The sequence below is a fragment of the Sabethes cyaneus genome, chromosome 3, assembly GCF_943734655.1.
Source record: "Sabethes cyaneus chromosome 3, idSabCyanKW18_F2, whole genome shotgun sequence".
NCBI classification, from domain to species: domain Eukaryota; kingdom Metazoa; phylum Arthropoda; class Insecta; order Diptera; family Culicidae; genus Sabethes; species Sabethes cyaneus.
Genome location: NC_071355.1, coordinates 33,466,133 through 33,490,137, shown reverse-complemented (window position 1 = coordinate 33,490,137; position 24,005 = coordinate 33,466,133).

Genomic DNA, 24,005 nt, shown 5'->3' with positions numbered 1-24,005 from the left:
AAAAGTCTACATTGCCTGCTCAAACGCGAGTGAATATGAGAAGCATAGCATACATTCAACGTTTACTTCGCACACGCTGACGTAATAAGAAACAGCCGCCGTTGCTGTGTGCAGACATTCTGCCACCTACACACTCGCACACGCGCATCCTCACATCGTCTTCCTGCATAGCTTTTTCGCGAGTCAAATAGCTCCTGAGCAATCAGCTGCCTGTGAGGCCAGTGACGCACAGTGGCATACAAATTTTGCATTCCTTTTTCTTTTCTGCTTCATCTTCGCCCTCTAATCTACTCACGGGCGGGCGAGTGAGCCCTTGCGTGTAATCGGCTTCAGCAGCTCGGGCTGCAACGACGAACGACGAGCGACGACTGTTAGCTAAACACACATTCGCAAAAACTTGTAACAGTACATGAATAAATAAAAGTGGGAGTTCGAGAGGGATGCTTATGCCGGCGTGTTCGTTAGAATGAGTATATACGCGTGTGTGAGAAAATTTGACCACAAGAGTGTGGGCCTGGCAACACTGCATTTATCTTAATTCGCTTTTAATTTAATTTTGTGCTACTTTTGCACAAATCTGTTCTCGTTTTTTCTCAAATTGTTTTAATTTTGATTTAGGTTTTACTTAATATTTCTCATAATTTTATTCTTACAATTTTTAACCAATTTTCCCTTACTTTTGCACTTATTATATTCTTAGTATGTCATGATTTTGTACTAATGTTTTGGTGAATTTATTTTAAGTTTGTATCAGATTTGTACAGATTTTGTACTTATTTGTTTTTAATTTGGCAAAATTTTATCCTAATTTCGTTTCATTTTGTTGTTATTTTGACCTCATTTTATCCTGCTGCTATACTTCTTTTCCGCTAGCTGTCCAAATTGTGAACCAAATATTTCTCAATTTCAACCTGCTTTGTAATTCTTATTCTGCCAGTGTCTATTCAACATTTTTGCCTAATTTTGTCTTAATTTTCTCCTCATTTTGCACTAATTTTGAACTAATACATGTACATGTACTAATCCTGTACTAATTTTGAAACTAATTTGTCCCTATTTCGTTTTAGTTTAGGGGTTAAGAAGAACTTCTATCCTCATTTAGGTCTGCTTCTAATTGTTTGTTTTTGGTCATTGCAAGGCTTGGCATCGAGAGTTCAGGCGTATCATACTGACTAAGTCAAAGACACACTTATCGAATATTGTAAGATTCTCACTTTTTACAGTGACTAAACACCATCCCCCTTAGGAAGAATAACGTAGTGAACCGAATTCATTTTCATAACTTTTACATAATTTCAAATCGATTGCCGTTCGTTCAACTGTTAATCATTAGAGTAAGGAGGGGTAAAAGTGCGATGCGGGTAAAAGTGCGATTCAATGATTTATCGGTGTAGATTCCGAGTAAATTTTCTACATTGACACGGATGGGTGACTACTTTGACAGCTTGAATCTAACGTAAACTTTGGTTGCTTACGAAGCATAGTTGCTGAGTTATGTGCAAATGTTATTTTAGGGCGGTTTTGATGTAATTTTTCGTTATACAGCAAATACGATATCCACAGGAGGATATTGCTTGTTGAAAATTTGTTGCAGCGTTTTACATCACTCACATATCTGTTTTGATAATACGGCGAAAATAATTTACAAAATATATTTCGCTTTTCCGTAATTTAATCTAACCCCGTCAAGCGCCTAGCGGGGTAAAAGTTCGATTCACGGACGGGGCAAAAGTGCGTTTCATGGACGAGGCAAAAATGTATAGCTAATTATATACAGCTTTAGGCACTATATTACAGATACTAGAAACGAAAGATCTAAAGAAAACTGTGTGCTCTACAGATGTTGGCCGAAGAAAAACAATGTGTTTCCGCTGATGAAACAAAAAACAAACGTTTTGAAAAGCTTCGATCTAACGGAGGCTGCAATACACCAGCGCAAAATAGAAAAGGTGCAAATTGAGAATATTCCTTACCGAAACATAACGCAGATTTAAGATAATATAGTTTTGTTAGCTACTGTTGGGGTAATTTCAAGGATTCTAGCTTCGAACTTTTGCCCCACGGTATTCGCACTTTTGCCCCGCTAGTGGGGTAAAAGTGCGAATCTGCACTTGATCAAAAGAATGAAGAATTTATTTTGCAAAACATTATTACCGCAGGTGATTTATAGTTGAATGTGAAGACATTGAGTTACTGCATCACCATAAAATATATTATGTTGTTGTCCTTCTTTATATCTCACGAAAATTGATGACAACTTCAAACATCGCACTTATGCCCCGCCCTACTCTATAGTTTAAATACAAATCAATTTTGTTGTCTTTTTACTCCTGTTTTCTAATCATACATTTTCTTACTGAAAGAAATTATTAGTATTTGAAGAGGAATTTTTTTTCATATTCATCTCTCCGTAGACCAAGATAGCGATAAAAATATGCATGTTGAAATGAAAAAACGGATAGAAAATTGGACCGCATTAAATCGGTTTAGCAAGACACTATTAAAGCTTTCAGATCTCGTCGAACTTACTTCCAAAAATACGAAATCAAAAATAGAGAAAACTATTTTCTCACTTGTACTTCTAAACTTTGATATACGCTACTAGCAACGATGATAACCCACAACGAGCAATCGCTTCCGACAAACATGCACAGATTTCTCATGAATACTGTACGACCAGCGACTGTGATCAACTGAGTCTCATTAATTTGCAGCAATCGGGATTCAACGCTCTACGTGCTCCGATATTTTTTCCAAGAAAATCCTCTACCGCTGCGTAGCCATTCAGCGCTCAGAGATTTGGTTTCTGTTTTAACCCGTCGAGGCTTCCTATCCTGCGCTGCGACGTTGTTACCTTCTTGAAGGAGCTGTGAAAAAGAGCTCCACAAAAAGTGCAATAAAAAAGCACTCCTCAAAAAGTGGAGCGGCTTTCGAAAGAAAAGTTGAAGACAACACGCTCGCTGCTGCTGCTGTTGCGGATTTGGATTTATCATAAAATATTTATAACCTTTACACGCTGGTTTCGCTCGTGTCGTCTTGAATGGAGGCGGCAACAAATGCGGAAAGTTTTCGGGGTTCTCTCATCACTGTCGCTAGGTATGCGCACATCCTGGCATGGTGGTCCTCCGGAGGTTCCGGAAATTGAAGGGGATGTTTCCGCTACAAAGTCCCGTGCCAGTCAACGAAAATGATGGAATATAGTATGTATTTATTTATGCATTTCCCGTTTACCCGGGCTTGAAGGAGCAGTGTCTAGATGATTTCGACTTTCTGGAAAATGTTCGCTGGTAAGTGGAGAATTATTCATATCCTGACTGTCTGTGTGACGATCTTCTAGATGTACTGTCGTTACAGTTTGAAGACCCACCGCAGTGGGTTCCGCACAGGCTTGCAATTGTCAATACGTACCTGTAAATAGAAGAACAAGGAAAAAGTGATTAGATTTTTTTTTAACTTTAAAGCATGTTTAAAGAAGACTGTTATTAAATGAATCATTATATAAACGTCAAAACCGTCAATTGTAACTGACGGGCGAAATAGTAGGAAAGTTCCGCACCTCGAACCCACCGCAACCGACACAAACCCCGGCACAGGAAACCAAACAAAACGGACGGCTTCGAATCTCGTGCAACGGGAAGACTCTTCCGGTTCGTTTCGTTTCGAAACCCGCCAGCACCATCGGTGCTAGGTACTGGCAGTAAAATCATTATTTCTGCTGCAAAGTCGTGTGCTTCCTTTCCTTCAGCTTTGGAAAGCCGAAGAAGTTGCTTCCGACTACGGGCTGTGTGCTAGCTACCTAGCTAGCTAACTATCTATGCTATACGCCAGGGACCCGAAAGTCAGCAATTTCCGGATGGAAACTTTTTGAAGCATTTATGCATGCGTATACATGTGTAGTGCATTGTTCACAAAATTCAAATGGAACAATACCTAGCCCCTCGAAGCATATTTCTCGAAGTTCAGTTGAATGCGGTAAACGGCTCGCTTGTACGGGAAGTGTGTTCTACTGGGAACACACATAGTGCCGGGTTCTGTCTCCTCCCAGCTGCCCAGGAACGATCCCCTTCGAGAATAGGATGAGACCCGAGACGCAGGGAGTTTCGTGCTCTCGTTCGCTAAAGGAAAACAGAGAACAGATGAACGGATGCAATGCGCTGGCAAGTATAAGCATATTTTATGTGCGTTCACTTGTTTATGGGAGTCCAGTTTAGCACACATACCTACAAAAAAAAATATTCCAACCGAGTCAACCCAAAGGATCACGTACGGGAACCGACGGCTACGGGAGTGTAGATGAAATTTCGTTTTTCCAAACCCATTTTTGACTAGCATTATCCTATGAATATGTATTCCTGTCTGGTTGGGCAAATACATAAGCCGGGGCACGCAGCCAGCCAGCCAGCCAGCCTCCATTTGAAGCCCGGTTTTCGGAGAAGTTCGGCAACGACCGGACACGAATAGCAAATGCAAATTTTGGATCTGTTTTCCCTTTGGCCAGTGCTGTTGCTGTTGTTGATGTTTTTGTTATTGTCTGTGCGCTCGGAATTCAAACCGAATTTTCATCGATTCCACAAGCAGCAGCACGGCAAGCAAGCAGCTTGTCCGCATTGTTAATTGTTGTTCTAAGGCGTATGTGGATTTTAATTAGGTTTTGTGTTCGGAACAAGCCCCGGCTCGGTGGGCAACTAAGGCAGGAGGACGATTTACTGTTTCGGCAATTTCTGTAAATTTCTCGTGTCAAGATTACAGCCAGATAAGAACATCGTCGTCGGTATTCGTTTTCTCCACGATAGAAGCATAGATTTTTGTTCCTTTTAGCAAATAACACAATATACCTATTTCTAATGGGAAATGCGAATGGATATGTCCTTAAACATACATGACATTGTACTTGAAACAAAATGAGCTGCAATCAGATAACTCTACATAATGTTAGAACGGTAGAAGAAAGCAATGAAACAAAGCTGTTGATAGTCTCCAAACAAAATGGGACAAGGCGTACAGTGGAAAGACCGGAAAATTAGGCAAAGGAGGCTTATTGAAGCAACGCTTAAGCAGTTATGTATCGTTCCTCTTTACCCGAACTAGAAGATTCACTGATCGAACCAAGCTATAATTGGAGCCAATTTATAACCGAATTCAAACTCATCCGGAGAAGTACCGTTGAATTCGGGTGATTATATTCTTGCAGTTCTTGATACAGTAGGTGACGAACTTGTACTGATTTTGTCGGAATTTGTCTGATGTCGGATTTAATGATAGGTTTCATCATTCATCACATTGCAGGGTGGTTTTGTTATCCACCTCCAGTACAGCTCCCTCACGCGAGTTGTGGCCACTGTGGAAGCAAAGTTAATCGGTTTACTGAAAGAGTATTTCAAAAAAAGGTTGAATCACTAGATTCGAGAGCAGCAAAAGCTGAGTTCATCAGTCCCGACCCAAAGCGAATTTGGTACCTTCGGTTTGTCGTCGTTCAAAATCCCAACGCAACCGCGAAAGTCAGCGGAATATGGAGTTAATGATCTTCTCCTCCCCGGATCTGACATGCTACTATCACTGCCTTCCATCTTGTTCCATTTCCGCCAGCTTCCTGTAGCTGCATACGGAGACATTAAACAAATGTTTCATCAAATGCTGGTTAAAAAGGCCGATTAACACTCGCAACGTTTTTTGTGGCGCGATAAACCGAAAGAGGGGCAACATCGTCTCCATCCTCAGCGCAATTTATAAAAAATCGGATTACCTACGAATGGTCGAATCACGAATGTCCGAAACACAAATAACATAATACATATATCTAATGGCCGAATCACAAAAGGCCAATGCACGAATGGCCGAACGTCATATTCAGCCAAAAATATTCACGGCCTTCAACCTGCGTAAACGTTGGGTACATGCTGTCCTTACTCGCTGCCGCTCGTTCGGACTTAACTAAGGGATAATCCCTACTAGTCAGTATGCCTAGGAAAATGCTTGCACCAAATTAGAAGTAGTCTTGGGAGGGACTGCGGCCGTCTCACCCTGAATCGTCTAGGGAACATGAGCTACGAAAACTTTGTTGATTTGGTTGCAACAACTAACTTCGATCGAATATTAAGAATGTCTTTAATCCACGAGAATAAACGGCCGACAAAATGCCAGTTACTGAAGTGTACCACGAGCCATTTCGATCGGGTGCGCGACGTTAAGTATGCGCACGTTAGGCATACAGACTTTGGGTATATGAACTGTTGCCGCAGGGGCACAATCACTGGCAGCCCTATCTGCAACTGATGTAACGACAACTAACATCACTATCAAGATCAAATAACGATCTAGTGACGGTCTCGGTCACACTCTATGACATGGAGAACAATTGAAACAATGCTCAGTGAAACAACGTGCTTTAGGCAATATCTTCGATTGATTTGTAGTTTAGTTAGCATTTAGTGGTAATTTAGCTTAATTTAGCGTATACGCGACATAGTCCTAATATTCATCAGTTTAGCTTACAGATAGTTATTTCTCGAAATTGAAGCACATCTTTGGACTCTATTTCTCAATAGAAGTACCAGACATACAGGTTAGAAGCTTATAATGGTTTTGTGCTTTGAAGTAAATCTATATTTTCTATAGTTACCCAGCAAAATACCTACCGGCTTAGCGGTAGAAAAATCTATAAGCTGTCCATTGATTAATCACACAGGCATACTGAAATGTAGGTATTTCTTTCATATAATTTGATATCAATCTAATTAAAAATGTTCGTAGCTTGAAGCTGATCAAATATACATCATTGCTATCGTAAGAACGGCGTGTTTTCTTCGTCTTACACGAACATGGACATTAGGCATAATGGACGATAGGCATAATTTATAAAACACAAAAGTCCACTTTTCTAAGAATACGCACTATACTAACCAGCCACTCATCGTAGTTTGATTCTCGGCTGTGCGATGCTTCTGGAGTCACTAAGAACGTTGCACTAGTGTCGTAATTGTGCTGTACGCTAATAACCGACTGCGAAGTCTGTGTCGATAAAGAAGAATCAAGTTTCATTTCGCATAATGCAGTTTAGCATAACGTCGTTTATCATGAAAACATTGGCATTAACATAAGGGACCATCTGGAAGAAAAACATATGGCATAACGATCTTTTGTCACAATTCCCTAAAAAAATATTTTATTACTTTTCATAGATGATTCCGGGCGGGACGGCCGCAGGTCGCAATGTAGCCGGTGACCCACCATCGTAAACGACAGCCACTGCAAGGGGTAGTTCTTTTTTGACATTTCTTGCCGCTGTTTAGATGTCATTTAATCATCACTTCAACGTCTTTCTGCATCTATTTTTAGTCTCTTCGTCGTTTTAGACATTTTTTGTCATTTCTTTGGTGTTTTTCATTTCATCTTGTATTTTCATCAGTTTGTCGCCTACTTGTCATCACTTTCTCTTCATCTTTTCGTTGTCTTTTCGCCAACTCTTCACCATGTTTTTATCGTCTATTTGTTGTCTTTTCGTGATTTTTTATTGAGACGCGTTTTCGGTTTCGATTTATCATCTCTCTATCGTATTTTTGTCGTCTTTTCAGGGTCGTTCTGCCATCTGTAGGGTAACTGGTGGTAAAATGCCCAGTCGGGGCAAAATGCGCCGCTGTAATATTTCACGAATTACTCACTTTTAAACTGTAATTAAGGTGCCAATCGCTTCTATTTTACATTTCAAACTTGTGTTGAGCGTATAAGCTTTCTAAATTACATAAATCCTATGAAAAAACAAAAAAATTATTTGCAGGCTTATTTCTTATAATTTTCGCAACTTTTTTCGTAAGACATTACGCCACCAATAAACAATATTACGTATCTGTAAAAGGCTCTTGTTTTGAACAATGGTCTCGGTATCCAGCAACCAACGTAAAATTGCTTAATTGATTTATTATTTATGTGATTTAAACGATTTTTTTAAACAAGTTCTAGCGGGGCAAAATGCGCCGTGAGAATCATGAATTTACTTACAGTGCAACCAAACGTTAATCGATCTAGTAGCCCATACACTTTTAGTCAAACGTCAAAACGTTGGTAAAAGCAAAAGGCAAAGTGTTGTTTTAATTCTGATTCGCTCCGAAAAACCCGGTTAAGATGTCGCAAAGCTACATAAGAAAAACCCACCGTCGGTCTTGGCCGGAGCCTGCCACTTGCGGCGGTAGTGAAAACCAGTGAAAAACAGTGAAAGACGCGTTGCCGGCAAGGTGCCAAGAAAAACCCTTGTGTGATATGTTAGCATCGACCGCTCCAGCGAAGATGGACCTGGCGATTGTAAAAGCGCGATCCGGAATAACAGATTTAACAAGTAGGTAGGTTCTCACGCTGTGACACGATTTTCTCCGGAACCACATAACCGATTTCATCGATCTTAGTACCAAATAAAAGCTCTTACTATTGCTAAACTTCACACCAATTTTTATTGAAAACAAACGAGTGGTTTAAAAGTTATGCTTAAAAAACCAGTTTTGACAAGGTTCAAATGATCGCCTGTTTCTCAGAGATGGCCAAACCGATTTACGTGCTATTAGTTTCATTTGGCAGGTAATATAGCCGGATAGATCACTATTGAATGGTTTTTTGATTGGATGTTTAATTTGAAAGTTATGAGTAATTCAATACACCATACCAAAATTAACAATAATTTATAATGATTTTAACCAAGAAAAATAACCTAATTTCAATTATTTTAATATCAAACGAGAGGTTTTCATACTACGAATATATATGCAAAATTTCATAAGAATTTTACCGGTCAAAAGATATTAACCCTCGAACACTCGCGCCAACTTTTGTAACACGGTTACTTGCGCGCACAATAGCCCAAAACCAAAGAAAACGTGCGCACTAGAGTTTTTACTAGGAAAACTTGGTTTTAAGTTTATCGAACCTTTGGAAGAGTTTCTTAAAATTGAAAGCTCTATCGTCTGGTAGAATTTGAATTTTGATTAATCCCCCTAAAAGTGAAATAAAAAAATTATTTTCCTTCAGTTTCAATATAACACATTGATGTGTTCAGCAAAGTTTTAGAGCATATTATTACAAGAAATTTTGCTGAAGACAGTAACCTTCTATCTCTTCAACGAAGAGATCTTATTTATTGTATATGAATTTGAAAAATTATTTTTTCTATTTTAGCTCTTTTTGTAATTGTTGTATGACTTTTTCATGTATTACAAAGTTGTATAAATAATAAAAATACACAACTTTGCTGAACATAGTATACCTCTATGTTTCCTTGTTTACGAACTGTAGAACTTTGATTATAAAAAATACCCTGATTTTGACCCCGAATTACTCGACTACCAACAGATGGATACATTTTAAACATTTTACATTTGCTGGTAGTTTTGCTGCACACAGACACCATTTTTCCATATGAAGAAACGAAAGAAAATTCCAGTTGGGGCCAATTGCGGTACACCTCACATGCTACTTGCTTCGTTTCTGTGATGTCGGTTTATGCTAATCTATTTTCCTAACAATTTAAAGTAATAATGCATTGAATAATTCTGACATTTTGCTCATAACAAGTTTATTGAAGAATATACGTTAGTATATACGTAATATACGATTTGTAACTATATAACAATATGGCATTCAAAAACCTACATATGGTGTACAAAATACAACAACGTGAGTAACCGCAGGTTAATAAAAATTGATGAAATTTATTCGAGAAAACTTTATTGTTGTGAATCAAATAGAATGGCAATACAGGAAATTATGCATAGTTCAAAAACCTATAAACTAGACCTTTACTACGCAATGTATATGTTAAAGAATAATATTTCATCTTACAACTTACTTTTACTTGCACTTACCCTCATTAGTAACAACTTACACAGCAATTTCATGAGAAAAGGAACTATCAAAATTTATAAGTGCTTCTATTTGGTTCAAATTTTGTAAACTTATTCAATTTCCAAAAATTTCATGTAAACCAAACGTGTCGATTTCTATCTCAAATAGCAAGTAAGACCGTATAACAAAGGTTCCTTTCACCACTAGGTGGATTAAATCAGGTTTTTCCATTGTTTTTAGCACAACAGAGGATAAGCTTGTCGGCCTGAAGGATTTTGGTGAAGTTTTTCGGAATGAACGTGACCCGTACTTGTCGCCATACTGCTGGTATATGACTGGCTTGATTGAAAAAGGTTTGACCAAACTCATGTTTTTAGTCTATTGACCTTGAAATGCGGTCAGGCATATATTAATATTTTTTGAAACGATGGTTCTACAATTGATAAAGGGACGGTAAGGGAAAGTAATGAAGAAGGATTTTTTTGGGAATGGAGGCGAAAGAGTAGAAAGGAAGAGGGGGGGGGGGTAATAGCTAGCTACGCTTAATAAGTTGTTTTTGTGACTCCTGGACAGTCCAGCGCCTCTGTCGTTCATAGGTACACGGGTACCAACGAGCCACATGCCATGGCGGGTGTTGGGAGTTCAAATCCGGTTGTAATCTTAGATTATAGCTTGGTTCGACCCATGCACCTTCCAACATTGGACAAAAGGTAGGAGTCACAAAGACAACTTATTAAGCGTAGATACCTATTACCCCCCCCCCCCTACCCCCCCCCCCCTACCCCCTTCCTTTCCACTCTTTCCCCTCCATTCCCAAAAAAAATCCTTCTTCATTACTTTCCCTTACTATCCCTCCATCAATTTTAGAACCATCGTTTCAAAAAATATGAAAAAGGTTTGTTAGAGTAGATGTTAAAAACGCCTTCCCCTTCTGTAGTAGTACAGGAAAAATTCCATCCCTACCCGGTGATTTGTAGGGTTCAAAAGTGTCAATCGCCCATTCAACCTTGCTACTCGTAAAAAATTTTTTGGCCAAAGTACAAGCACGATAGGCATAATTTACAAAACTTCGCTTTTCTAAGAATACGCACTTTACCAACCAGCCACTCGTCGTAGTTTGAATCTCGGCTGTGCAATGCTTCTGGAGTCATTAAGAACGTTGCACTAGTCCCGCAATTGTCCTGTACGCTAATAACCAACTGCGAAGTCTGTGTCGATAAATACGAATCAAGTCTCATTTCGCATAATGCTGTTTAGTATAACGTCGTTTACCATGAAAATATTGGCATTAACATAAGGGACCATCTGGAAGAAAAACATTTGACATAACGATCTTTTGTCATAATTTTCTAAAAAAATATTTTATGACTTTTCATAGATGATTCCGGGCGGGATGGCCGCAGGTCGCAATATAGCCGGCGACCCACTATCGTAAACGCCAACCACTGCAAAGGGGTAGTTCTTTTTTGGCTTTTCTTGCCGCTGTTTGGATGTCATTTAATCATCACTTCATCGTCTTTTCTGCATTTATTTTTAGTCTCTTCATCGTTTTACACATTTTTTGTCATTTCTTTGGTGTTTTTCGTTTCGTCTTGTATTTTCATCAGCTTGTCGCCTACTTGTCATCACTTTCTCTTCATCTTTTCGTTGTCTTTTCTCCAACTATTCGCCATCTTTTTGTCGTCTATTTGTTGTCTTTTCGTTATTTTCGGTTGTGACGCGTTTTCGGTTTCTTTTCATCATCTCTGTATCGTATTTTTGTCGTCTTTCCAGGATCGTTCTTCCATCTGTACGTCACATTTTCGTCGTCTACTCGTCATTTCTTGACTCTATTTTTGCATTTTTGGTTGCTTCTTTTAAAGGATTTTAACCGTTGTTGACGTCTTTTTTGTTGCTGTTTTGGCATCTTCATTTTGGCAATGTCATTTGGTCGATTTTGTTTCTTTTTTTGTCATCGTTTCGTCGTTTTTTGTTGTTTTTGTATCACCATTTTGGCATTTTTTCTCGCTATCCCGTTTTATTTTGAAGCCATCCAAAACTGGCTCAAAAGACAACCATTAGGACCCTTGCCTGCCATTGAAGGCCCTTCTGGCATATAAAAATAAGACAACCAAAATGTTGCTTTCTTTACCGTCGTTTCGTCGTTCTTCTATTGTCTATATTCGTCGTCCTTTTTGCATATTTTGTCGTCTTCTTGACGCTTGGTAAATGATTTATTTCTTGTCGTTTTTCGTCGTGCTTTCTGTTTTTATTGGTTTTTTGACGGCCCTTTTTCCATTTTTGTCGCTGCTTTTGGCTTCTTTTCGTCGTCAGGTTGTGGGGCTTTCGGTCGCATATTCGTCATTTTTCATCGTTTCTTGTATGTTTCGTCGTGTTTCTGACGCTCTTTTGACGTATATCATCGTGTTTTTTGTTTTTTTTTGTCGCTGTTTTGGCGCCTTTTCGTCATCTTAATCAAATGTTCATGTTATTTCCGTTGTCTATTCGTCCAGCGTGTTTTGAGCTCTAGTTTTGGCCTTTTTTGATAATTTCAGCTGTTTTTAATGCATTTTTGTCGTTATTTTTGCTGTTGTTTCGGCATTTTTGTCGTCTTTACTTTTTTGTATTGTTATCTTTTCATTGTTCTTTGTTATCGCCTCGCCATTATTTTTCGTTCATTGCCTAATCGTCTAGTTTTAAAATTTTATCTTCGTCCTGTTTGCTGCCTAGACGATGACAAGCAGTTTTTCTACTATCTTTTCGTCGTTCTGTCGTCGTTTTTCTGTCGTAAATTCGCGATTTTTCGTCGTCTTTTTGCGTGTTTTGTCGCCTTTTTGAAGCTTCTCAATTGTTTATTGTCATATTATTTGTTGGTCATGTTTTCGTCGTCTTTTGTCATCTCTTTGCCATGTTTATGTCGTTTTTTCATGATCTTTTTGCCACCATTTCAACGTGACGGCATTTTTGTCAATTTTTCGTCCGATTTTTTCGCTTTTATCGTATTTTGTATTGACCCGTTTTAGACACTTTTAAATGGCTCTTTTTGTCGTGTTTTTTTTCTTTGTCGTGTTTTTGTTTCTTGGTCGTAATTAGGTTTTTTTATTGTTGCTGTTTTGACTTCTTATCTTTGTATTTTCGACATCATTTCGTCGTCTTCTCTTCGTTTTTGTCATCTTTTCATCGCCTTTTGTCGTCGTTGTCTAGACAAGAAAAATGTTCTTCCTTTTTTGCTATCTTTTCATCTTTCTTTCATCTTTTGTCGTTTTTAGCACGTTACGTCGCTTTTTACACATCCTTTTATCATGTTTTTGTTCTTTTTGTCGCTATTTTGACGTCTTTACATCACATTTCATGTTGTTTCCGTCAAAAATAACCCAGATTACTCAGTTTCGTTCTAAAAGTAGTTTCAAGCTAAATTTAGTTCGAGAGACTCCTGTTTCATGTAAGAAACAAAACGACATCAAAAAAAAACTTTGATTTAAAACAGTCCCAAACAAAAGTTGCTGGCAAGACACTCAAACCGAACAAACCACAACCGTCTGGCCACCCACACACGGTTTTCTTGGCCCAGTTACAGCTTTCTACTCGTAAGAAATAAGCTACTTAAATCCGTCTCAGCTGTAGGTATATTCGAAATCCAGCAGAAAAAAAAGCACAACAATGAGCTGTTCGGTAGAAAGAAAACGATACACTGTGAAAAAGAAACTTTCTTAATTCCTCTCATTCTTTCGCCCACTCTTCACCCTTCGCGCCCTCGAAATGTTCGCTTTTCCCCGTGATCTGCTTCAATTTGGTCATGTTTTTCCTCCCGTCTGATGCGAACTTGACATCTTCCCACGTGGACACACACACTTAAGCCACAACAGAAACTTGATTATATCGTACTTCGGGCAAAAAAGAGTAAGTCCTCCCCTGTTCCACTTTCTTCCCCATTCCGGCTAGCGAGCAATTTCACCACATAAGCTGCTTCCGGCGATTCTGGTGACCATAAGTTTTCCACTACCCATTCGAGCGCCAGCGTTCGTTTGTGTGCTTGTAGATTCGGGTTTTTCGTCGCTTAAGATCTTTACGACAACCTAATAGGAAAGTTTGACTTTTTTTCCGGGTAAAGTTTTTTTTTCGCTGCGCACTGGTTTCGGTTCGAATACTTACCCGTCGGGTGGGAGAGGGCGCCGGACAGAGGTACAAACAATCGACCGACAAGAGCGAAGGCAAATACAAAAGCAGTAAGTTGTTTGCTACAATGGAAAGAAATTTGCTTTTCCTAGAGATTCAATCTTTCTCAAACACTTCGATACTTCTCGGCTGAGGGAAAATAAATAACTTCAAGGCAAAACATATTGAACAGGGAAAAGGAAAAGTTTCCACACGGGTTTCCACCGGCACGATACGGTGGAAAGTGAACCGCACCGTTATTAATTGCGGGGGTTCACCAAAGTTCGACAAGCCCTCCTGGCCAGCTCCTTCAGCTTATGGTAAAGGGCACTCCGGTGAAGTGCATCTCGCGGAAAAACTTTCTGCAAATTATAATAATCCACCCGAAGTCTGAGAGTCAATAATTTACTTCCGATCGGTGAAGCGTCCTTCCGTCGCAGCGACCATGGTAAAGTAGGAAAAATAGGATAAATTGCCTTAAGCTAGAGCTCTCCTTTTCGACTCGAACTGGAAAGAGATCCTCACACTTGCCGCGACTTTCGCAAGGAAACTTTCTTCCACTCCATTTTCCAGTCGCATAATCCAATTATTAATCTTGAATCCACTTGCAAAACGTTTCAATTATAGACTTTTTCAAACCAGAGGCAGCCAACCGGAAGGAAAACCGAACGAATGGTGAATGTGTCATTGACGGGGGAAGACGAGGGGGTAATAAAACGATGACGCTGGCCTGTTGGAAAAGTTTTTTTTTGTACCGTTACCTATTCCGCCTGATCAGAACCATTCTGTTTTCCGACCGACACTGACGCTCAGGAAGCATTGTCCGGGGAATCCGACCGGGAAAATAACTGGCCTTCGCCGTGCCTTTCTAGAAGAATTTGGTCTCTGAACAGTGGTCGAGATTTACAACACTTTTTTTTTCTTCATCCGAACCGTTTATCGGGGCTTGATATTTTCATTCATTCACTGGCCACTTTCAGGGCACAACGTTCCCAAAATGCGAAACCGTACTCTCGGGTAGCCGCCAGATGGTCGCTTCTCCGGAAGAAAGAAAAAAGCTCGCCATAATAATTGTTTCATTTTTCAGGTAGCGACTAAAGCGAACCGGCGAAGCGCGCTCTTGAGATGTTTTCTCCGGGAAAAGGTGCGAGGAAAACTTCTGCCTCGCCTGCCTTACTTTTTACGCTTGCACACGCTACGGGATCGAACCGGCTACGACGGAAGGCACTCAAGGAAGGGCAGAAAACTTTTTTTTGCTTCCCTGCACTTGTAACAGTTGGGGACAATGTGTAACGAGGGTCTTTTCCGGTTAGCGAAGCATCGAGGCTCGAGCCTCGTTGTTGTTGGGACTCGACTCTACGGGCCGGCAAACTCGAACACAGCGGACAATCGCAAGATGTGGTGCTTTCTTCGGGGTGACAAAGTTAGCTCTTTATCCTATTTTCTTGCACCTTGGACGGACCTAGCAGGGAGAGGGGATAGCATCCAGAGGCTTATTGACGTTCGTTATGTCTGCAGTAGCTGTGCAGAGTCATTTCGAAGTGGTTCAATATAACAGTTTGCTTATCAACACAATGTCGCTAATATTGAAATTGTGTTGAGGAAAGTGTTGGTAAGTTTTTAATGAGAAAAAGTGATAAAAACTATCACAATAACTCTTAACCGAGAAACAGAAAAAAATCCTAGCGTGAAGTTTTTACCATGAAAACATTATAAAACTGGCAATCAGAAAACATTTCGAACATTTTTCATATGGTAGAACTTGATTTTACGACTATTACGGAGGAACAAAACAAATGCGTCTACGATTTGGTACAGAGCCGGCGTTTAGGCCGGAAAACCCGTGCGGTCGCACAGAGCATCGCGCTTCGGAGGAGCCTCGCGCTTGGTGATGATGTAGAGAAAAATATTTAAAAAAATTAGTGGACAATCCATGTCTGTATACAGAACAATTGGCTATTCAGAATATACTTGCATGATTTCCATTGTTTCCTTTTCTACTTTATTTAAATGCAGCTTGTAGTGTTAAGAAAAAATCGATGAATGTAGGCCTCGCTGCTTTGAAATGGGTCGTATTATACATAATGTGCCAAACGACTCGGCTCACCTTGTACGCCGATTGTTTACGGAGGTTTCGATCAAATGGGCACTTAGATCTTTTGAACCAATGAAATCTCCAGGTCCGGACGGCATTCTACCCATTTTCTACAGAAAATCACTAAAATATCAGGAGACGGCACTTTGTGCTTTCCTTGATATTGAAGGAGCTTTCGATTACACGTCCTTCATTTCAATTATACCGGCTCTTTTTCAAAACGGAATTCACCACACTCAATGAGTTAGATTCAAGCAATGCTTTTGAGCAGCGAAATCACAACATCATTGGAAGATACGTCGGTCACGTTTTCGGTGATCAAAGGATGTCCACAAGGAGTTCTCTCCCTGATAACCAAGCTGTTGTGAGAATATTGCTTAGGCCGTCAACGTAGAACTTATCGTCAGAGGAAAGTTTAGCGCAGTACTGTCAAGTTGCTTGCTAGGAGCTCTAAACACCACTATGTGTTTACAAGACAGGCCTAATATAAGCCCCACAAGAAATCGTGCTACTACTTCCCCTGGCTGACTGAGCTTCAGTAACCGCCTAGACTATGCTGTTAAGAAAGCATCTCGTTGAAATCAATTACAGAGCTGTAGACTAAACAGTTAAACAGTTTATCTACCAAAATCCTGCAGTAGCTAAAAAACTAATCAACTTAACTCGTAGGATTCCTAACTAGATACTATCCCGCTCTTGATCGTTTAAAGAATATCGGAAGATTCCGGAACCTGCCGCTTTTGTAACTCCGAACTTGAAAATCCAGCGCATCTGCTCTGCAATTACGGGGCTCCTGCTTTATCTAAATATAACGTCTTTGACAATTTCCTTCCTAGAGCCCAAATCCTGAAAGTTCGTTGATGTTATTAACCATGTAGTAGCGAATTAGAGCACAAGATTGCAGCTATGTAGCTGAACTCCATCAATCGGCATAACCAATCCGTAAACTGTGTAAAGCAATCGGAGCCTGCCTCAAAAGATGAGCATTAAGACTGTTACAGTGGCATTTTAATCCACTGCCCTTGTGGCATACAAAAAAGCCTCGCTGCTTAATCTGCACAGGGCCTCGCGCGTTGTAACGCCGGCTCTGATTTGGTAAAACTTATTGTTTTGCACTTTGTTGCATTTATCTCCATGCCATTTAAGACACACTAACTGGCTATGCTGTCAACGTCTTGCTGTTAAGTAGCATAGTCGACCAATGAGCTAATAGTACGATATATCTTCAAGTCGCCACCGTACAAGGTGGTGAATGTTAATTCTCAGGTCATTCACGAACAAGTTGAAAATCAAGGGACCAAGATGACTGCCTTGCGGCACGCCAAATGATGTTGAAAAACTACCTGACTCGACTGATCCTAATTTAACGACAGCTGATCTATCCAATAGATATAACTTCAACCGTGCGACGAGCCAGTGAGGAAAACCTAGCTTCTCAAGCTTCTTCAGTGTTAATTCGTGGGGCACTTTGCCGAACGCCTTGGCAAAATCCACGTGAATGCTATCCCCTTGACATCGCTTCTCCAAACTAGAGTTGAGCGTGCTAGTGTATGCCATAAGATTTGTGGTAGTAGAGCGATAAATTATGGGTTTTTCCGCAGAGTACATTCTATCGTGAATCAGAAGTTCGAGCGTTTTTTGCTAGACAACAGAGAATAGAAATAGACCGGTAATTTTTAACATCTTGGGCCTTACCGGCTTTGAGAATAGGATGAGAACAGCAGCCGATAACTTCCATGCTTCTGGAAAGACACTCTCCGAGAGCGACAAGCTTTGTATGCGACAGAGCGGTGGTCCAAACATACTAGCTAACTTTAGGTAGCTGGCTTGTAACGAATGTTAACTAAATAGATAAAAAGAAGGACAGCCACATAATATTTTTTATAGTGACGCAGTAACTCAATGTCTTCGCATTCAATAAATTCTACTTTCTTCTGATCCAGTGCCGATTCGCTCTTTTACCTCACTAGCGGGGCAAAAGCGCGAATACCGCGGAGCAGAAATGCGAAGCTCGAATCCATGAAATTAGCACAACAGTATCTAAACCATATTATCTTCAATCTGCGTTATGTTTCGGTAAGGAATATCCTCAATGTGTACCTTTCCTATTTTGCGCTGGTGTATTGCTGCCTCCGTTAGATCGAAAATTTTTGTTTCATCAGCGTAAAAACATTGTTTTCCCACGGCCAACATCTGTAGAGCACGCAGTTTTCTGCAGATTTTCCATTTCTAGTATCTGTAATATAGTGCCTAAAGCTGTATATAATTAGCTATACATTTTTGCCTCGTCCATGAATCGCACTTTTGCCCCGTCCGTAAATCGCACTTTTACCCCGCTAGGCGCTTGGCGGCGTTAGATTAAATTACGGAAGAGTGAAATATATTTTGTAAATTCTTTTCTCCGTATTTTTAAAACAGATATGTGAGTGATGTAAACCGCTGCCACAAAATTTCAACAAGTAATATCCTCCTGTTGATACCGTATTTGCCGTACAACGGAAAATTACATCAAAACCGGCCTAAAGTAACATTTGCACATAACTCAGCAACTATACTTCGTAAGCAACCATAGTTTACGTTAGATTCAAGCTGTCAAAGTAGTCACCCATCCATGCCAATGTAGTCTATCTACTTGAAATCTGCACCGATAAATCATTGAATCGCACTTTTACCCGCATCGCACTTTTACGCCTCCTTACTCTATATATAAAAGTGAGCGTGAGTATGTTTGTATGTTTGTATGTTCCACCATAACTCCATAACACTTGGTCCGATCTCCACCAAACTTGGCACACATTCCTTGACATAAGGGAATCAGCACTGAAGGGTTGACAAGAAGAGGAGGGGGTGGGGGTTCATAACACGGGGGGGGGGGGGTAGGCCATAACTGCGAAACACCAGGACGGCTCTTCATCAAACTTGGCACACATGTTCCTTGGCATAAGGGAATCAGAACTCAGAGGGTTGATAAAAGAGGAAGGCTAATAACAGGAAAGGGGTCATAATAGGGGGGCGGCTCATAACAGGGAGAAGGTCATAACTCCGAAATGCCTGAACAATTCTTTATCAAACTTGGCACAAATGGTCCTTGACATTAGGTAACCAGCACTGAGAAGTTGACAAAAGGGGGAATGCCTAACAAGGGGGGGGAGAAATCTAAATAAGTAAAAGGGGTTGCGTTTCTCTTGCATTTAAATCGATTGCAGTTGTGCTACTGACTTTGAGAAAAGAGGAAGATTCCACCGAGGAGGAATATATGTGGTAAACAAACCTTTGATTCGTTTCCATTATATTGATTTTTATTGAGCATACCGATGCATAATTAGCTACGTGACAGAAGGGGCTCTTCATCAAACGTCGTTTGTCCAACACATGTTTTTTGACATAAAAATCAGCACCAGGGGGTTGATAAATCAGGGAGACGGTCTCTTTCAAGGGAAGAGAAAGGTTCAAAGGGGTAAAGGGGTGCGTTTTTCTTGCGTTTGGAACGATGGAAGTTGTAAAAGTTGTTTTATTTCTGAAAGGGAGAATAGGGTGGCCATTAAAATAAGGGAGGCTCAAAAACGTAAAAATATGAGGGGAACTGACAAAGCACTACGGGCCAGAAATTGAAATTTCGGGGCAAATATATTTGCGGTTAAACGGCGTGTCTCAGCTCAATGTAGCCTTCGGCAACTTTTTGAATGAAAAAACGATGCATATTTTCGTGTTACCTTAACAACAATTTAAGTAATAACTTTTTGAGTAAATCTTTTTTCACCTTTTTGGTTTCAAAATATTAAAGATAAACCAATTTCAAGTATTTTTTCTGAAGATATGAAACTTCTACCTTTTACCCATTTTCAGCAATAGACCTTTGTTTATAAACGACCCCTCAAATCACATTTCTTCTTGTAACATGTTTATTTCAACAGACAGCTCAATGTGGTGTTCTAGACAACATTTTGCACATAAAAGAGGAATATTTTTGCTGAAGACTGTTTTGCTTTTTCTGCATTACTTAATAAGATATAACTGTTTTTAGGCTAAAAACCGTTTGATGAAAAATGTGTATTTTTTCAAGGGCGGTGTTTTCGGAGAAGTAAATTAATAAAATATAGCGCATCTATTAGGGTGACCAGGAATTCACCTATTAGGGTGATACAATCTTTTGTTTTCTTATATAATTTTTAAAAAAAAGTTTTGTTCTCAAAAAGTTGCAGAAAATACTAAAATAAGCAACTTTGCTGAATAAAGTAGCTATCTATCTCTTACCGGTTACGAAATATAATGATGTGTTATAAAAGAGCACTTAAAAATCAATTACACTCAATAACTTTGCACACGATTACTTTATTGTTTTCAAATGTTCTACAAAGTTATTTAGTATGTTGAAATACATATTTTCTGTGAAGACTGTTTGACGCTAGGACGCATATTTATTAAGTTATAAAATGTATGAAAAAAAATCCGCGCTGTTCCCAGGTATTCCCAGCCATGGTATTCCCAAGTATTCTCTGAAATACACATTTGGGCAGATAGCTTCAATAATTCCCTACAAATTGTTAAGCAAACTAATTGCAGATACTTGCAGATGGCTAAGATATTCGGATTTTTCATCAGACGGTTTTTAACCTAAAATCTGTTATATCTTATTAATTAATGCATATAAAGCAAAACAGACTTCAGCAAAAATATTCCTCTTTTATGTGTAAAATGTTGTCTAGAACATCACATTGAGCTGTCTGTTGAAATAATCATGCTACAAGAAGAAATGTGATTTGAGGGGTCGTTTATAAACAAAGGTCTATTGCTGGAAATGGGTAAAAGGTAGAAGTTTCATATCTTCAGATAAATTACTTGAAATTGGTTTATCTTTAATATTTTGAAACCAAAAAGGCGAAAGAAAGTTAACTTAAAAAGTTATCACTTAAATTGTTGTTTAAGTAACGCTTAAATATTGGACGACCCCTTCAAAATATGCATCAATTTTTTATTCGAAAAGTTGCCGAAGACCACATTGAGCTGAGACATGCTGTTTAATCGCAAATATTTTTGTCCCGAAATTTTAATTTCTGGCCCATAGTGCAAAAGGAGTAGACATATTTAAATGTAAAAAAGGCTTTTGTTTCTTGACCAAACTCGTGACTTTAGTCATGACCTCGAAATGCGGTCAGGCATATATTAATATATTTTTGAAACGATGATTCTACAATTGATGAAGGGACAGTAAGGGAAAGTAATGAAGAAGGATTTTTTTCCGGGAATGAAGGGGAAGGGTGGAAAGGAAGGGGGGGTAATAGCTAGCTATGCTTAACAAGTTGTCGTTGTGACTCCTATCTTTTGTCCAATACTGGAAGGTGCATGGGTCGAACCAAGCTGTAATCAGAGATTATAACCGGATTTGAACCCACAACACCTGCCAGGGCGTGTCGCTCACTGGTACCCGTGTACCTTTGAACCACAGAGGCGCTGGACAAAAGAGTCTGCACAACCCCCCTTATTAACCATAGCGACATGGGTTGGTCTATTTCTAGACACAAATTGTGCCTCTTCCTCCACCTACTGTAGAAACCACCGACCGAGAAGTTTTAATCTAACGTGTTTTTACTTTCAGGACGACGACACTATGCAGGCCCTTACGACTTGCAAGGTACTGCGTGTGACGCTGTTCGTCACACCTTACCGTCCCTTCATCAATTGTAGAATCATCGTTTCAAAAAAATATTAATATATGCCTGACTGCATTTCAAGGTCATGTTTAAAATCACGAGGTTTGGTCCATGAATTCATAATTGGTAGAGCTATCAGCATTCAAAATCTTTCATATTTTCGTGACGCGTGCGTTTTTTGACTTTTCGGAATGACATTCTATCCCAAACCTGGCCGGCCATGAGTCTCCTAACAGATTTTCATTTTAGGACCGCTGAAGAAAAATGCTATACGAAGTATGTGCAGTGGAATTAACCCAATTAAACAATTAATTTTCTTTAGCCGGATTTAACGTTGCACGTTGCACTTCGAATTTTGGATTTTGTATATTGGAATTTGGATCTTGAATTTTGAATTTTGAATTTTGAATATTGAATTTCATTCATTCATTTCATTCAATTTAAAATCCAGAATCCAGAAACCAGGATTCTGGATTTTAAATTTTAAACTTTGAATTTTGGATTTTGAATTTTGGATATTGAATTTTGAATTATGGATTTTGGATTTTGCATTCCGGATTCTGTATTTTTAATTTTAATTTTAAATTCCGAATTATGAATTTTGGACCTTGAATTCTGAATCTTGGATTGGAACCTGGATTCTGGATTTCAGATTCTAAATTCTAGATTTTGAACTTTGCACTTTGGATTCTGAATTTTGAATTTTGAAGTTTAAGGTTTTGGCTATTAGACTTTTGAATCAATGCTTGGATTTATAGGTTTTTGAATCTATGGATATCGGATGTTTCAATGTTTGGGTTTTGTTATATTGTTAGACCGCGACCGTAATAGTAAGGAGCCTCATACTAAAACAATTTACATAAATTTTACGAAAAGCAACGCCTTGGCCGTAACCGTCTTTCTAAGACTTAGAAGTCTCTTAATCGACAGACTTCACAGCCGGCTGTTAGAGTACAGGACAATTAACCCGAATTATCCCATATGGCATCACTTGACAAATTTTATACTTTTCGCTATAAAATGAAAACGAATCGCTATTTCCATAATTTGGTAACACCCTTTTGAAGGCAAATAGATGCAGTTCGACAAGAAATATCACATTAAGTATTTAAGCTCAGTACCTTGATGCAAAAGCATTTCATAGTTGAAAATTTGCCTGATTTTGCGGGGTAATTCTGAGCTGATTCGGGTTAAGAGACTCATAGGATTATGAGATTAACTATTGTACCTGAATTATGAAAAAAAAAAGTTTCAAGTTGTTTTGAAACACTTAGAAAGTGATCCTATTACTGTACCACAATAGAAAAAATAAGCTCGATTCAATTAGAAGCACCACTCTAAAAGACTAATTCAACATAGCGTTAGAAAAGTTCTAGTTAACGCACAACGTGACACCGCACGTGGAAGCGTGCTTATACGATAGTAAAACATGCACATAACCAAACGAACATCGGTTCGGGCCGGGCGCCCGCCCCCGGGCCGGGTACACAATTAAGATACTAAATAATAATTACTCCGCCCTAAGGACCGAAATTAACTGATTCCATCCGAGCGATAATCGGAAAAACTAATCCCAACATTCAATCGAAACGCCCGGCCGACGTGCCAGCTTCAGAACGCAAAACACGTTCCAGCGAACCATCTTTGCCGAGCCGAGCATGTGTCCCACCTTTCGCACCCATACCACACCGCACATGCTAATGCTACGGCTCGGCTGGTCCTGGGCCTAGTGCCTGTCACCCCAGTCGCTCATTAGGCCTACCCGACACGACATCCGCCGCAGTAATTAAAAAAAAAACTAGAACGAACGAAGCTGACAGGCAGGAAAGCGGCTTATGCGACGTGAGCAAGTGCGGCCATGATATGATTTTCATCCAAATCCGGCTACAGAAACGGGTGGAGAGCGTCGCGCACGAGGTCCTTGAGAGCCCGCAAGAGCATCACGTATTCTGCGTGTCACTTTATTTGAAGGAACGTTTTTCTTGCTCTTCTTTGTAGCACCCAGCAGACAGCAGCAGTTGTACTTTTGTCTCTGGATACCTTTCTACATACATACAAACATCTGTCGCAGCTGGTCCCGTGCCGGTTGACGGTGCAGAGCGCGAAGGATGACTTCAGGCTTCAGGTTCCACTTTTTCCTGTCGCTTTTAACTGATGACAATCGTGTAGCGACTTTTATGTTCGAAAGGAGTAAAAAATATGAAGTGGCTCGGGTGGCATCCAAGCACCGTTTCGTGTAGGTGCCGGCAGTCGGTGGTGCTTGTCTCATCAGCCATCTGCCGGTGGTGGTGCTCTGGAAT